The sequence below is a fragment of the Chanodichthys erythropterus genome, chromosome 11 (genome assembly GCF_024489055.1).
Source record: "Chanodichthys erythropterus isolate Z2021 chromosome 11, ASM2448905v1, whole genome shotgun sequence".
NCBI lineage: Eukaryota > Metazoa > Chordata > Actinopteri > Cypriniformes > Xenocyprididae > Chanodichthys > Chanodichthys erythropterus.
Window position 1 is genome coordinate 42,465,370 of NC_090231.1, and position 18,306 is coordinate 42,483,675.

At 38.5% G+C, this 18,306-nt stretch overlaps 1 protein-coding gene across 4 annotated transcripts in view; it reads left to right on the forward strand.

Moving 5' to 3' along the window:
- The window catches only part of LOC137030813 (collagen alpha-1(XXV) chain-like), a 222,707-nt gene that overhangs the window by 44,673 nt on the left and 159,728 nt on the right, over window positions 1–18,306 (forward strand). The gene's annotated exons all lie outside the window — the stretch shown is intronic.

Consider the following 18,306-nt stretch of genomic DNA (forward strand, 5'->3'; position numbering starts at 1 on the left):
TGGAACATTCTCAAATTACATGGATCTAGCAAAATGATTTGCACAAATGTGTGCAGTCAATGCAAGTGGGAGTGCAAGTTGTCATTATAAGTGAAAACAGAAATGATCATTAAGCATTAAATTAGAAAAGAATGCGTTCTCAGTAGTCTCAGACTTTTGGAGCCCACAGTGTCTAATGAGGAGTTACTGAAACCCTACCTACTTTGTGCCCTTGAGTGAGTCATTTAATCCCTGTTCACCCAGCCAGAATGTACCAGCAGTACATTCCAGCAGTACCAGCTGTACACCAGTTTGATAACATGCTTCTACTAAATGACAAGAGCTCAAAGTGGAACATGCTTGCTCCCTATTAAAGTAAAATGTTTTTTATCCCTCAATATGTATCTACATGGAGAAAAAAATCTTGCCTTGTGGCAGCATTGGCAGAATACAGGCTCTTGCAAAGCTAACCTTTGAATAACCTTACACCAGAGTATTTTTTTCAGCTGTCTTGTAGAATTGGTTGTTTCATTATTGAGGGTGAAAATAATTAAACTTGAAAACAATAACTAATATGTGTTCATAGCTGTGGACAGTAACAAGGTATTTTTCTTTGTTACTAAATACATTTTTCAAGTATGTGTACTTTACTCCAGTATTTTTATTTTGAGCAACTTTTACTTCACTACATTCCAAAGCTTAAGATCGTACTTTTTACTCCACTACATTTCATAAAACACATCATTACTCATTATTTTAGTAACATGCTCAAAGATGCAAAAGCGGTGTCCGATTTGTGCTCGAACTGATTCTTTTCAGTCATCCTGTTAAATTGGTTCGCAAATCACATCAAACAATTGATTCATGAATTGGACTGATTGGATAGCTTGTTTGCAATCACGTGGTTCTGATGACATGTGAAATTCAGGTGGAGGACAGGAAGTGAAAATTTGAATGGACGAGATGGAGGAAAGGTTTAGAAAGGTATCTTATTCTTCGGTCTGTCTGCTCGCTAGAGAGGCCAATCTACTTTGAGTGTAACTAAAACGAGCCAATGCACATTGACATGCAATTATTTTCAGCAGCTGCTCTGTGTGGTTATATAATGAGCAGCAGGTGCATTGCATCTTTAGCTTTTCACTTTGGAGCGAAACGGTTCGTTTGTTCCGGTCTCTAATCTACAAGCAGTCTTCATTGGTGTTTGTGTGACGGGGCTAAGGCGGTGATCGAGTCCTCTTGTTTTCTGTGTGTGCTCCTTCAGAGAGCGCTAAAAAGCTGTTCTTACAGCTGGTGATGGTGCTTTTTCAGTGTGCTAAAAAGTTTTTATTACAGCTGGTAAGAACTGCGTCTTCAAAGAGAGTGAGTGCACACTACAGGCTGCACATTCCCTGTCAGTGGTGCTGCGTTCTTCTCCCCCGTGTTCTTCAGCACCAAGAGAGAGCGAGTGTCCTAAAAGAGCTTGCATGGGTGTGAGTTGTGTCTTCTAAAGATGACATTCCACCTGTATGTTTCTGGATGTGGTCGTTTCCTGTCCTCACTAGCAGCCATGATCACTGTTTCACATGTTCGTGGGTGGTTCATGTGCTGTTCATGTGCTGTCTCCTTGCCTATTCTCCACTGTAGCACCCTCGCTGGTGGCCACCAGGAGAGGTCTACTTTGGTGAAATAGCTTGGGTGACTTGAGGATTGAGGGCTTCTCCTTTCTGGGAACCAACCCCCTAGGGCCCCTCCCCCTCTAGCGCATTGCAAGCTGTGCAGCTTCTGGATGGGATTGCTGGTCCTTTTCATATGGGAACCTAGCATTCCTTTCAGGGCTCCAGCTGAGGAACAGATGTTGATTGCTGCATCGGAGATATGGCTGTTATGCTCTAGAAATTAGGGTGATGCTGAGCTTCCCACTGTAATGGTGTGTGCTTATGCTGACTCAGATTTGAAGATTACAGCCATGCTTTCCTGGGTCTTTTCAGAAGTGCATGGAAAACTTGTCAGTGTGGAATGCCAAAAGTGCCAAAATCTGCATAAAGTTTTTTTTTTTCCCTCCCCTCTCTCACTACCCTCAATGGTGGGGTGTCTGTGCATAGACCACACCTCCCCTGCATGTGAGGCCAAGGCACTCTTAATGCACGAGGGTAGTTCTGAGCCGAGGTTGAGTCAATTGTTGACTGATCGTGATCAAAGTCAAGGTGCAGGCCCTCGGCCAGACAATGTCCACCTCGGTGGTCCAGAAGCGCCTCTGTCTTACTTTGCAGAAGTGCGAGGGGTTGTCAAGCTACGCTTTCTTGATGCTCCCATATCACAATGTGGCCTTTTTGTTCACCCATCAGTTCACCCATTGTTCAACCAGTGTTCACCCATCTATAATTGACACAGACACGGACTGAGCCATCCGTTTTGGGTACCAAAACTATTGGCTCGTGATTTTTCTATTACGCCTAACTCTAGCATGGCCTTTAATTCATCCTGTACCGCTATTTTTCTAGTGTTTAGGTAAAAGATAGTGACGGCTGCGAGCCACTTCCCGAGAATCATTTCGATATGGTGCTGTATGAGATTCATACAACTGAGGAGGGGTGAAAACACATCTGTAAAATCTGCTTGCGACTTGGCTAAATCGGTGAGCTGCAGCAGCGAGAGGTGATCTCCCCCTGGGACCAGAGCGAGCAGATTGGTTTTGACATCTTCCTCTGATGAAACAGCTGCTGCTAACTCAACCGACATCACCTCATTCCAGTGTTTTAACAGATTGAGATGATAATTTTGACATGAATTACCCCTGTCCGTTTGTCTTACCTGATAATCGAGATCCCCAACTCGCTGTGTGACCACAAAAGGTCCTTGCCACTTTGTGAGTAATTTGGAACTAGATGTTGGAAGTAGTTCAAGCACTTTATCTCCTGGTGTAAATTGATGCTCTCGTGTACCCCTGTCTTACAGCCGATGTTGTTTGTCTTGGGCCTGGAGCAAATTCTCCATAGCGAGCCACCCCAGTGTGTGGAGTTTTGCTCGATGGTCCATGACATACTGAATTTCACTGAGGCTGTTTGAAGGCCTCTCCTCCCAAGCCTCTCTGATGACATCAAGCACCCCATGGGGCTGACAACCATAGAGAAGCTCAAATGGGAAAAACCCAGTGGAGGCTTGTGGAACCTCCTGCATCGCGAACAAAAGGGGGTCGAGCCATTTATCCCAATTTTTGGCATCTTCCTTTATGAATTTATGAACCATGGATTTCAACATGCATTTAAAGCAGAAGGATGGGGAGAGGGGTTGGAGAGAGAGAGGTTAGGGTGGGGCTCGCCGACCCCAGGGCATGCCACGAGATGATCCTCAGCCAGCTGGATGGCCAGTGCCAGTGACGGCGGTGGCACTGTACCTACTTGGCTGCTCCTCATGGAAACCGAGCAACAAACTGCTCCAGCACCACCAGATTGATCACTTTTTCGACATCACGTGTCTCGGCCATCAGCCGCTTGCAGCAAGCGTCTTGTAGCTTTTGGGCCATCATGAAAGGTTGGCCGCTGTCACCCAAGTCCACTGAGCACTGGGCCCACTTCAGGTCTTCATAGACCAGGAGGTTCGCCACAGGCAGCTGTTGCTCTGCCACCTGTGCCTCCCCGGACAGCAGCGGGATCAGGCGCACTGGCAATTGGGTTACCCAGCTGAGTAAGCTCTGAATGGTCTGCTGGTCTTTTTCCTGTGCTTGGACCAACAGACGGAACTGATCCTCTTGTTCCAACCTGAGGTCCATCAGCGCCTAATGTTGTGTTTGATGAAGACCAGCAAATGACTTGACAAGCTCCGCAAGTGGCGTTGGTTGAGCTGTCTGCATGGCTGGCTGCATGGCTGACTTCCTTGTCCCGGGTTCAAGTAACAAGGTTCAAATGAAGAAGGATGAAGAAGTTGGGGTCAGCGAATAATCCAGATTTTATTCACCAGAATAAACACAAACAAAAATCTGTCAAACACGGTATGCACAGCATCAATATCACAGTCTCAGTCTCTCTCTCTCTCTCCCTCCATGTCTTTACAGTGTGTACAATCTGTGAGATTTAGGAATCCTCTAGAGCTGAGGTTCAGTTATGGTAATGGGCATTTCATTTCTGACAGGCGCTGTAAGCAGTAGACCAATCACAACAGACTGGCCAATCAGAGCAGAGTAGGCTGACCGAAAGAAGGGATTTAGACAGACTGAATCATGAGACGAGTTGTTTGAGAATCATCGAAACGTGGTGATGTGCAATGTGTATTATGAGAAAATGAAATTGTTTTTTGACCTTTGATGGATGTAAACCTGTTATAGTTGACCTCCAAAACTAAATTAGAAACCTTTAAAATAGCATTAATGGGGCACTTTAATTTAAACTTTTCTTGAATATGGTATATAAAAAAAATTCAAAACCATGTGAAATTAAAATGAAAACAAACAGAACATTTATAACAACTTTACACAAACTGTATATTCCCTATCTGCCACTCACTCTGTGTTGTGTGTTAATGTAGTGACACTAGGGGTCATCCTTGTGAGCCCCAAACACTTCTGATGCTTTATATAAGGTTAATGAGAAATGTAGAATTTGCATGCCACTCCTCCGGATATGCAGGTATAAAAGTGGACGTGTTGCTCCACTCATTCAGATTTTTTTCTTTTGAGCTGAGAAAAAGTGTCATGGTTCTCTCTACATTCACTTCTGCCTAGAAGCTTCTTTGGATTCCTGTATGGCACATTTCAGCAGTTCTCTCATCCACACACAGTTAAGTGCTAGAGAGTTCCCCTTTCAGATTTTATTTCCAAAGGATTCATAAACTTTCAAATGTAATAAAATGTTTTCATCAACTGTAGCAACTGTCGAATCTTTTAATTCGGACATAAAACATAACACATCTAAGGTCACTGTTGGATTTCTAATGAAGAACAGGATGAAAGTAATTCAGTGGCTCCTGATATGAACCCAGTCGAACACCTATGGGGAATTCTGAAGAGATAAGTTGAGCATCACTCTCCATCCAGCATCCAGTCTCTAAAAGAGGTCATTCTTGAAGAACGGAAAAAGATAGATGTTGCAAAATGTCGCCAACTTCAATTCCATGCCTAGAAGGCTTGGTGCTGTCATTAAAAATCATGGAGGCCATACAAAGTACTAGATGTAGTAGTACTAATTTGAGTAAAACTGAAAAATGTGTAATCCAAGTTATATTATTAACCTTACTTTTGTGTTATAAGTTAAACAGATGTTATATTAAACTTAGTCTTGTCAACATTTTGGAAATTTTTGGAATGTTTTTGTGTTCATTGAGATATTGTTAAAAATGTTATTTTTCAAAGGGGGTGTACTAATTTACGCTGAGCACTGTATATATGCAGCTTAAAAAAAGATGAAATGTGCACAGCATTACATACATTATCATCATCAGTTTAATGTGTGGTGGACATGAATGCAGTACAGTTACAAACACAGTGCTGTGACTAGGGGTGTAATATTGACAAAAAAATTAGATCAATCTAAGATTTTATCGATAACGATAATTAGATGATGTTTTGCTGAGTGTTTGCTGACTCAGGACAGTTTTTAATATTCTTCATATTCTGTGTGATGGTCACAGGAGTACAGCAGTAACAGCAGTACAGCAGTAACAGAAATAATTTTTTTTTTCCAATACATTTCAATTGATTTTCTACCAATGGGTATTTTTACCTTTATAAATCCATATTTAAACCTAATTATACATGCATCATCTTTTATGTCAATTTCATAAATGTAATCAGATTCACTTATAATAATAAGACTCAATAGGACTGTCAACAATCAAGTTAAATAAGTCTCAACAAAATTCATCTTTGCAATAGAGTAGCTGCATCTGAAGTGGCATTTAGATGTATTTACACAGACAGTTTAATACAGCTTAGAGGTGACAAATGAATAACCTGACTGAGTCTTTGAGATTCAACCGATTCATTCAAAAGGCTGATTCATTCAGGAACAAAGCATTTGACTATCATAATCTATCATAGTCATCGAATCATTGATTCAGCCGATACGTTCAAAAAGCTGATTCGTTCAATAAGGAAACACAGTTGTGTGTTGCTCAGAGACGCAATTACAGAGCTGAGCTGTGGCTTTGTTTTAACAATTATCGTTGGCGAAATAGAGCAAAAACCGGCATTGTGGTGTCACTTAATATTAACTTGTTTATTAAACTTGTATAAATCAATGTCACATTTGTTTTCTGATTTCTGGAGAAAAACCAGTGAAAGCGTGAATTCTAAATGTACAATTGCTAGTCTAATCTACAAGACTACGTCATGTAATGTATGCATGCATTCTCTGGGTGTGTGAGGGATATACTCGATGTCAGATCGCACATTGTTATAACAACAATTATGATTATTGCAGACGATATTTATCACATACCCCTAGCTGTGATTGTTCTTTTTATCCTCAGTAAATAAATAAATTAACGTTATATTTTCATTATCGTCTATTAGGGGTGTGACGAGATCTCAAGACTAATATGTGACGAGATTTCTCGTCGAGGCGAAAAGTAGTCTTGTGATGTTGCCATGATAGAGTGGTTAGGATTATTAGGAAATAATAAGCCACCGCTTCGTTTGCATTACGCCTCCACTGTCATTTTGCTTTGTATTTAAATAAAAAACATTTAATTCAGTTGGATAAGGGTTGCCGCCGCCATATTTACAGAAATGGCCCTTTCACAAAGGGACGCGGTATGCACTGCGCTCGCCGCTGGGTTCAGTGCAGCCCTTCAGATACAAATCGATTTGCGCTGCACTGGCCAGAGCACAGTAGGCGGAGTTTTCCAAACTTGTACCGGGAGTTCTATACGTAGTCATTTGATTGTTGTATTGACATATTGATTGTTATATGTTGTATTGACATATTGATTGTTATATGTCCCGTGCTAAGAAGTGAGCAATAGCAATATAGCTTTTCTCCCGATGTCTCTATACGACCAGCAAACTTGTACTGTATAGCTCTGGATATTACAACACAGTAAATAGCTGTTCATCCATTTTGCTTTCCGATTGTTTGGATGCCCCGTTGCTATTGGTCGCGCGGGTAATCTTCACAGAGCGCAGCGGCAAACGTTGAACTATTTTGAACTTTGACCGCCGCGTGCGCGCAAGCTGCCATTAAAGCAAATGGGTTTCATAGCGCAGCGCATACCGCGTCCTGTGTGAAACGGCCTTTAAGCGCGATCGTGAAAGTAAACACGAGTGCGCATTCAAACGCGATGTCAATACCCCGCATTTTGAAAGCGGCTCCCTGATGAATGCAAATATCTCTCAATATGAAAGCTATTTTAGGCTGGGCAGTGTAGTTATAACCATCTCTTAGCTCTGTATCAAAGAAAAATTTGGTCTTATTTGCACTTTGAATATTGAGAGAGAGTGCGATTGTGGTTGCACTTATTGTGAAATGTTTCATTGACATTACCTGAGCAGTTTCAAGGCGCGCATTTATTGCATGATCGGAGCAAAAACATAATGTAAGTGTCTAAATGCATACGCACAGTTCAATGAATGATAAATGAAATGATTAACTTAATGTCATTAACTGAATGTGCGAGGAAACTGCTGAAATAACTACAACACTGACATAAGAGCGCGCGGTTTATCAATCAGATGCGCGTTAAAGTTGCGTTCGTTACTATAGCAACAGTAGAAACCCAGCGCATTTTCTTTCAGAATTACCATAAGGAAAATGTTCCATATAAAGAGAACAAAGAGCGCTTTTTACTATTCAGTGAAGAAAAGTTAGTTTAAGAGTAGTTGGGAAAGTGCATGATAGTCTCTCCATGTAAGCATTAGTATGTTTAATGTACCTGGAACAGTTTAATAAGGTTGTGTAGCCTTTAACAATATCATCCACTATATTTAACATGAACTAGGCCTAAAAATACTTTTAAAGCCCTTTTAAAGTTTTGGCTTATGTAAATTTCCACAAATGCCAATTTTTATAGGCTGTTAAAATAAAGTTATGTAGCATCATTGAGAACTAACATGAACCAACATTAACAATAGACAAAAGGGTTTTTCTGTTTGTTTGTTTGTTTGTTTTTGCCCTTACTCTCTGACCCCCCTGAAGGCCGCTGTGTAATTCACACCCTGAATAAGACACGTTGAGGGAAGCATTTCAATGTCCCCATAAATGCATTCGAATCGAATTAATCGAATCGCATCGAATTTTAATGTGAATCGTCTCGAATCGAATCGTTCTGAATTTGCAAAAATCGTTCTTGAATCGAATCGAACACCTATGGATCGTGAATCGAATTGAATTGCTGTCTATGAATTCACAGCCCTAATTAATGTTAATAAATGAGACCTTATTGTAAAGTGTTAACATTTTCATTTATACTGTTTTATTTCTATGATCAGTTTGTGGAAAGGAGTCAAAGGTTGTAGAAGCTCATAAATCATGTACAGTAAGGTCTGAAGAAACTGAAATCATACAGAAGATAAGTCAGTCAGTTGAGTGTGTGGCAAAACCTTTTACAGTACTTAAGTATTGTTGTCTTTTACTGCATATGATAATTCATACTCAAAGTAGAACTGAATAGATAATTAGTTAAAACATTTCAAATACACCTGCAGTCTTTTTTCTAGTCATGTATTTGGCCATTGAGGATTTCTTAAAAATAGTGTGTAAAAATCTTGTCTATGCACATGAATTCTTTATGAAGTAAACTTAAGAATCCATCAATACTTAAAATAAATGTTTATGTTCACACGTGGACTAAATAGAAGTTAATAAAGTATAACTTTAACTGATCTCTTACTTCATTTACTTCACTTAACACAGATGAACCGATCAAACTGTACATACCTCTCTACATGACTTGAACACTGGTCGACAGCTGATAACGTAACACCCAGGTGACACACCCTTACGTGGTAATGATTGGTCGATTGATAAGCTTCAATCTGATTGGCTAAAAAGTACGAATGATTCAGATGGGGTGGCAGGGGAGTCTCAAAATACAAACACACAAATCCAAGTTGATTCACATGCGAATGTGAGGATAAACACGCAAGCTTTAAACATTTGAAACTTTTGTGCACAGTTGTATATTTATGCATTTGTGAATTTTATTTAATGAATATATAATTTAATTTTGCGCACATGAATTGCTTTTTGTGAATGTATATATTCTTTTTGTGCACGTGAATTAGGTTTCACACGTGTGAAATTGGCTACGCATGAGTGCATCATGTTTTTTGTATGAATTATTGAGTCAAATCTGTCTCTATAGAAGAAAGCATGTCAGAGTCTTTGGTAGTAAACTAGGGCAGTTTCATCCTGGCCTTGTTTTGTGTTAAGGGCAGTGGTCAATCCATTTTCAAATTTTGAAAAAATTGAAAATGGACTGACTGGGGAATTTTGTCTGGGAATTCCTTTATGATGGCTTGTTTCAGCTGCTGGTTGACGGCGTTGCACCTCTGGGCTGGAGGTGATCCAGAGCAGATAGAGTCCATGCCATGCACTGTTGCAGGGGTTCTTGGAAGGGACAAATAGGTAGCACTCGCCCTTGTGCTTAGATAGTGAAGTGACAGTTGCTCCAAGATGGGTCCCCAGTGACCAGACTTGTCTGCCTTGACGTACCTGACACCTGCTGTAGGGTCTCCTAGATGCAGAACAACATCAGCAATGGGGTACTCCAAGTGTTGTATCAACCATACCAACCAACTCACAAGGTAAATTTTGGTAAATTACCCTGTGGAGTTACCTTGCATGGAGAAACTGCCCTTTTGAGAGTAGCGAGCCTACCAAAGCTCTGCTCCAAAAGGGTTCTGTGCAACTTGGGACCCATGGGTGAAAACCCAATTTAGGGTGTAAAGTTGGTCATTGACCCTATTCACTTGAGTGCTTGCCCCACTGTGCAAAAAGTCAAAAACCCGATGTCTGAAGCATGTGTAAAATAATGCCAGTCTTGTTGGTCGACGGCAGTCTGATGATGTCACATGCAGCACCCAAGCATACAAAAGGGTGCCTGCATTACATGACGTCAGCTTTGTTGTCTTTGGGAAGCCACTTTGTTTGTGTGAGTATGTGAGGATAAGTGTCTGTGGAGGAGTGGAAGGGTATTTCCTTTCTTTGGGCTTCTCTGACAAATCGGGTATCTGCATGCAAACATTCTCAGTGAAGTCTTGGAACAAAAGGGTCTGAACTATTGTATGTTTATTTTTTAAATTTTTTTATAGTTTTCAACTTTACTGTCTAATTTCAACTTTACTCTAAAATTTTGTTTTTAAAATAATAGAGATAAATTCTTGTGTTATGGATGCTATAGAGATTAATCAAGCATGTCGAGCCATCATTACAATACAGTATGTGCCACTCTCCGTGTCTTTTCATTTCTCCTCTCCTCAGCCCTCTCCATCCTCTTCAGCTTTTTAATCATAAGAATTAATCAACCGCTAACTCATTAGATGTCTGAATGCTGGACAGAAGGCCTCCCGATGGCTCACTGTCACGCATTGCTGGGTTTATGTGTTTGGTATCATAGCAACTGTATGAATGTGTAAATGGCTGGGCAGTCTTTGAAGCTGGCCTCACATCCAATGAAAGGCCAGAATGCAGAGTTATTTTTTTGGATGGATCGATGTGTTTGAGGGCTCCTTGTCATTTTGTGAAAGCTTGTATTTTTAATTTTACAATGGAAGGGTGATTTTTTTTTGATAGCTTCCCATTGCAGCTGAATTTCACAGGATAGCAACACCACAACAAGTGTCAAACCACGTCTGTCATGTCAGAATCACAGTTTGTGATATTATTTTTGTAAAGTGTGGTTTGTCATTTCAAGTTTCAAGTTCAACCCAGACATGGGAAACTGAAATTATGTTTCTCTACAGGTCCCAGAAATAATTAAACATTTAACATTACCATCATGACAACAATATATAGACAATAAACATATACACAGTATTCAAAAGTTAATAAATATATAATAATTTTGGAAAACAATGAAATATGAAATATCAATACACATTTTGTATGCAGTTGTCATTCGAACATAATAAAAATGACACTGTATGAACATTGGTAATAAATTGCCCTTTAATTTTTCAGCTAATGTTCCGCTAACTAGGTGACGATGCGGGGGAAGCTAAGCTAACACATGAAGGCAAACAGGCTAAGGCCCACTTTGGACTTGAAACTATAAGCAGGCAAATCAACATTCAAATATGAATAAGGCGCAGAGGATGGCAGCTCAGTTGCTCAGTTCATGGACGTGCTTCTCAAGAATGAACTTGGAATTGACATAGATCTCCAAATCCAATGTGCCTTGAGCCATGAGCCTTGCTACCCAAGCTGAATCCAAATTTGCTTCCAAGACCCATCATCATTAATTTCCTTTAATTCACGATTAAAGAGACTGTTTTGAAATTGGCTTGGCAAAAGCGGATACAGGTGCAGAGCCGTCCTATTTCTTTCGACCACGACTAAGCAACAGAAATAATGCAAAAACGTAAAGGATACAATGGCATCACGAAAGTCCTGAAGTAAGAGAAGATACGGTTTCAGACCCCTTTCACAAAAATTCGTATCCATTTGAGCGATGGGACACAAACTTACAATACACCCGATGAAGCAGAGAAGGACATGATGGGCCGCGTGATCATGAGGAAACCAACGGCGAATAACGGTGAAAGCTCATCAGATCCCGGAATCAATCCTCATGAAGAACGTCTACAAAGCTGCATGACCTGGTAAAGTGCTGGCAACAAGGACGCAGAAAGGAATCTACGATTTCGACAAAAACTTCTGGAATTTCAACGCATGCTACCGAAATAGAAGGAAATGCGAAGGACTGAGCACCTGTTGTGAGATGTATGAAAATTCATAAAACACAAGATATTCCCTTTAAAACTAATCAGACTTTGAAACAGTATTCCTGACTGTTAGGGAGGAATCCAACATTTTACTTAAGCTAAATCATTTCATTTAATTTTGTTGGACTTAAAACTAGAGTCGAAGGCGAGTAGCACATTTGAGAGACACATCTAGTGCAGGCCCCTTTTATCAAGGCTAGCCCCACATACTTCCAACGTCCGGTGCACAAGTACACCAGTGTTTTCTGTGTTTTTATTTATTTATTTTTAATCTCATCTTCACTGCTTTGGAAATCCATTTAATGTACACTATAGTTGATATGTGTTTCTAATTGCATTCAGTAGTTCATGGACCTCAGAAATTGATGGGGTATTGTCCTGTTTATTCTTTCAGAGTCAATTTAGTATTAAAGAAAGATTGTGTCACAAAATATAAATGGATTATGTAATCCAGCTAAAAAGGGGAAAGTCTTAGCTAAAATTAAAAAAGGAAAAGCACAGGTGATATTTTTGAAGGCGACGCATCTTTCACAACAAAAACATCAAAAACTAAAGAAATTAGGTTTTAGAAACAGTTTTTATAGTTCCTAAAAAAAAGGTCATAGAAGAGGAGTGATAATTCTAGATGTAGCTGATTTATCAAACCATAATGTAATTCAATTAAAAACAGACATGAACACTCGAAAAAAGAACTTGTTGTGGATAGTTAATGTAGGAACATTAAATAATAATATAGCTGCAGGCAGCGATGACGGTCCAAAGCCCATTTTCACCGCCACCATGGTGGTTTCAGGGCAACTGTGCACGGCGGGCAATGGGCATTTAAAACAGCTAAACTTAAAAGGACTATGTCAAATTCACACCACATTTACTGCAGCAGCTGATGTTCCTATGATCACAAACCACAACAGCCACATCCATGAAATCATTTAAAATTAGATGAATTTCATGTCATAGAGTGTCATAGGTCGCTTTGAAATGAGTACAACGTTTTCTTTTGCAGCTCAACATTTTCAAAGTCTATGTCTATCTAAGTCCAATATTTGTCTTAAGGTTTTTAACACCCATACAGACACACAGAGGCAGAGTGAGATTAAGAACCAGTTGGAGACTGACCAGTTAGTTGAGTTAGATTATTCAAAAACATTTTAAACAATAAGAATAAAATCTATACTGTGACAGAAATTAGTACTTGATAATCTCTTAATATATACATTTAAATGTAGTACTAACTAATACTATTTATAGTAAAATTATGATTCGCTGTTAAAAATATTATAAAAATGTATTAAAATTTTGTTATACAAATTCATAGAAGAGAAGACCTTGGACATTTCCTATCCTATAATGCAGAAAAAGGACACAGCGATGAAGGGGTTAAACCTGCAAGACAGTAAAACACACACACACACACACACACACACACCCTGTGTGTGTGTGTGTGTGTGTGTGTGTGTGTGTGTATGTGAGTGAGTGAGTGTGAGAGAGAGAGAGAGAGAGAGAGAGAGAGAGAGAGAGAGACTGTTTTATCAGTAAGTTGCTTCAGAAGATTCAACATTTTGAATACAAAATAAAATCTATTAGTCTTTGATAATGTATAAATATATGCATCAAAATAAATTACCCACTGAATAATTATACCTTTAAACTGTTTAAAAACAGTTTTGTAAAAACTCTTTTCTCAACCATGTTTAAAAATAGGTATTTGCTGCCCTCTAGTGCTTAGTCTATAAATGACATTTAAATATTATTTGAATTATTTTAACCAAAGAGCAGTTATCTGCCTAATTTTAACTTACAAATACTTTTTGAAATAAAAAATGTAATTAAAAATGTGCTTATTTATAATATTTGTATTATTTTATATTGAAATAAAAGATTTATAATTCTGTGGTTAATAAATATAAGTCTTTTCCTGTTTCCCTTTTTGTTCTTATTTCAAACCATTGCCATGGCAACACTGTTCTAGATATCCTATAATCGTTTGCATTTTAGCATCTTCAGTGTTTTGTCATCATGTTCAGAAAGTTTGGTGGCGATTTCATGAATCCCTTAAGAGGAGTAGGTAAAAATCATCAACACAAATGATGATTTTTAAGTGCAACCATCGCCGTCTGTCAGTCAAAAAATGGGAGTGAATGGGAACTCTATCAATAAGAGTAAAAAAAACTTGCAAAGACAAATCCAAATTAAACCCTGCGGCTCGTGACGACACATTGATGTCCTAAAACATGAAATGATTGGTTTGTGTGAGAAACCGAACAGTAATTATATTCTTTTTTACCTCTAAAACACCACTATGTCCAACTGCATTCAGCACTCGGTTAGTGAGGTCTGACAACGGCAGTAATGTCTAGCACTCATTATACTCAAGTACACATTACTGCCGTTGTCAGACCTCACTAACTGAGTGCTGAATGCAGTTGGACATAGTGGTGTTTTAGAGGTAAAAAATAATATAAATACTGTTCAGTTTCTCTCACAAACCGATCGTTTCATGTCTTAGGACATCAATGTGTTGTCATGAGCCACAGGGTTTAATTTGGATTTGTCTATGCAAGTTTTTTCGACTCTTATTGATAGAGTTCCAATTCACTCCCATTATTTGACTGACAGACGGCGACTGTTGGAGTTAAAAATCATCATTTGTGTTCCACTGAAAAAACAAAGTCACCTCTTGGATGTGCTGGGGGTAAGCAGATCAGAAACATCAAATTTTCATTTTTGGGTGAACTATCCCTTTAAAGGAATATAAGCTTTGAAACACAGACATAAGAGTAACAAGGACCCAGAGACACACAAGCAAATCAGAGAAAGTTCAATGCCTACTAAATGACCGATTTAGACTACAACAAGTTTCTTCCCAGGTTGGTGACATCATAAACCCTGCAATTAACATTAACATGCCCCCGGTAACACGCAAAAAAGTGGGCAAGGCAATATTGCGTACATACAAGTCTTTTAGCTAAATTTTATTTCATACTTTTCCAACAAACGCCTGCAAACACCAACAAACTTCTATGCAATTACACCACAAACTTCTGTTGGTGTTTGTTGGCGTTTCTGTTATCAGTGTACATTAAAGTTTCATTACGGCTTTTATGTTGTGTTTACCCACATGCTTGTTCATGCTATAAATTAAACAATACCTTTTCAAAAATGCTACTAATCAGTCATGTATTCAGCTACAGTAAAGCTTTAATCAGAACACTATGTGGCAGCAGTAACATTTACAAGTGACAGCATATCTAAACACTTTGACACAAATACAAACAAAAATACTTAAAATTCATAAACGTCCATTAAAAGCCGTGCTTACAGAGGTTCTGCTTGACCCTCTTCATCATTACTGCTATCTGGGTCTAATTTGGGCTCAAATTGATACGGCAAATATTGACACCACTATTTACATTTCCACCGGAGCAAAGACTGGACCTTGACCGAAGAATATGCGACGTTTGCCCCTAATGGTAAGGGGTGTGGCGTTTTCGGATACCGTGAATTGTGATAGCGTATTCCAGACAGCGAATCACAATACACTGGCCCAGCTAACCAATCTGAGCCCATTGTGTATTTCTGAGGGCTTCCTAGAACCAGGAACTCAACAGAGCATTTTTAGGAGAAGGGAAACAGCGGTGTAGAATAAAGGTAAACTATATGAAAAATACGGCGTTTTTTTAAAACAAAGCATTAAGACATGTTAATCTGTGCCCCATAAACACAATCAAGCCTAGAAAACTGAACCACCCCTTTAAAGAAGGTAAACTCCCCCCCATCATGGAGAGAAGCTGTCATAACAGTAATCCCAAAAGAAGGTAAAAATAAAGAACTTTGTGAGTCACATAGACCAATCAGAATTTTAACCCTCTGGAGTCTGAGGCTGATTTGGGGCTTGGAGAAGTTTTGACATGCCCTGACATTTGTGCTTTTTTTTTTTAGTTGTTCATAAACATATTAATGGAAAAAGTGTCATTACACTGTATACAGCACAAACTATGCTACCATAATATGTGAGAAACATGTATGTACATGTTTGTATTTTTGAAGGAATAAAGTTTATACGTGGTTATTGAAAAAACAAAAAACTTAAGTCACTGAAATAAAGCCAAAAAAAAAATATAATATTATATATGTGTTCACAAAACTTCTGGGTATTGGAGGTTGTAGACTAGAGTTTTTGCTTCAGAATGATGTAAAATTATGCTGCCTGCTTGTTCATATAAAACAATATAGAGATTTAAATTTTGTAAGACACTTTTTGTCAAGAAACACAGTATGCGTGGAAGCATGAATCATCATAAATAATGGGTCATTTACACCTGAGAAGACAAAATAATCGCATAATGAGTTGTAATGACCTGCATAAATAATATGCCTTTCAGTCAGGTAGGCTGTGAAAAAACCCTCTGTGATCATGTCTCAAGCTCATCATGGTGTATATCAAACATACAGAAAAAACAGCAATACTGTAAAATATTATTACAATTTAAAATAATGGTATTCGATTATATTCTTTAAATATAATGTATTTCTGTGATGCAAAGCGTCTGAACAATTATGATACCTCTATGGCATTTCATATAGGCTTTTAGCTTAAAAGCATGCACATTTGGAGAAATATTGATGGATTCTCATATGTTTGTCAGTTTTCTATACAGAAGAGTAATATTTATTGTAGGGCTGTCACGATATTGGATTTTTCACACCACGTTTTTTTCTCCTCTTTTTTCTCCTCTCCCACATTTTTTTCGAGTTTTCCTCTTATTGTGGCCAAATAATATCACGGTATCAATATATCACGATATTTATAGAATCCTTGTGGGGGAAATTTATCAGTCTAAATAATTGTTACTTTTCTAGTTTTTCTCTTTCAGGGTTGCTGGACATTTTTTAAAGTCAAATTAATTTTTTTTAAGACCTGAAGAAATAAAAATTAATACTAGCATAGTAACCTATACATTATGGCTGTTACCAGTCAAATTAAATCATTATCAACAAAATCCATCTTTGTAATACAGAGGTGACACAAATAAATTTTTCTAATTTTAACTTTTTAATGTCCCTTAAATATGAAACTAAACTAAACTGCCAGTAGGTGGCAGCAAGTCACTGTCTTAATGAGTGAGTGAGTGAGTGAGTGAGTTGATTTGTTCAAATGACTGATTCATTCAGGAACAAAGCTCGGGATTCATTCATTCTAAAGGCGGATTCAGTCAGTATAACAAAAACATTTCTGTTGCATGGGGCTTTGTTCTGCTGTTTATAATTTTGAAATTTTCATTGGTGAAATAAAGAAAAAAACAAACAATATTAACAATACTGTGTCTAAAATGTAACTCACATTGTTCATTTAACAAGTTGAAGGAACATTGCATTTTTGCTCATGTGATATTGTAAAACAACTACATCTTATAATATGATATAATGACAAAAAATTGTCGAGGCAAAAATGCCCATGTATCTTGAATTTTGAGGGCAAATAACTGCATGCATATCTACATCATGCTGAGTAAGACGAATAAAGAAAATGCGGTACTTAAAATAATCACCCTTTATTTAAATACGTGAACACAGAAAATCACTGTTAACAGGTAAATATAACATTTCCCATTCCATGACTAGTAAAATAATCGCAACTTACTCTCTGTAAAATGGAGTAATCTGCAGGGTGATGGAGGTGGATGGATGACGGAGGTGGGTAAGAGGTTGATGGTGTTGCAACCCTTCGCACTGACTGTAGCTAGGCAAATCCTGCGGATTGGGCCGTCTAAGGAGCCGAAAAACTCCCATACTGTCGAGCTTATTTACTTTTTTTCGGATGTGTGAACAGAGCCTCTCACTCTCCCGCTCGGAATAGCTGCACGCTGCGTCTTCTTGTTTGACAGGCGTCAGCGTTAAGGTGCAATACTGCCACCTGAGAGCTCAACCAGGTACTGGCTCTGGAGTATTTACATGTCATTATATCATAAGCGTCCTATTCATTTTAAATATCATGGTTATCATCAATACCGGCATAATCGTCACACCCTAAATTACAGTTTTTTCCAATTGCTAACACACAATTTTTCAAACTAGTCTGGTTTTATCAAAACACTTAACACAATTCACAAAACCACACACCCAAACTGCAAAATACCTCATATATCCTGCAAAATGAAGCACTGCAACCGAAACTACACAGAGCATTATCAAAATCAAACTTTTGCATGAAATGGCACACACTTCATTCATATTACCAGATTTTTGCCTAACCACCTACACACTGTTGGGCATAATGAAAAGCACCCCCATCTTTAGTATGCTTTGCCATAATACTAAAATATGTATCAGATTCTTCACATGCACAGAAATATTTGCAGATACACACACATGCTGTTGCAACATTTTAATTTTTTTTCCTTCACTACAGTAAACAAGTCAGTGCAACATAAGCACAGCAGGTATATTTACATGGGACTGAACAAAAATATTCT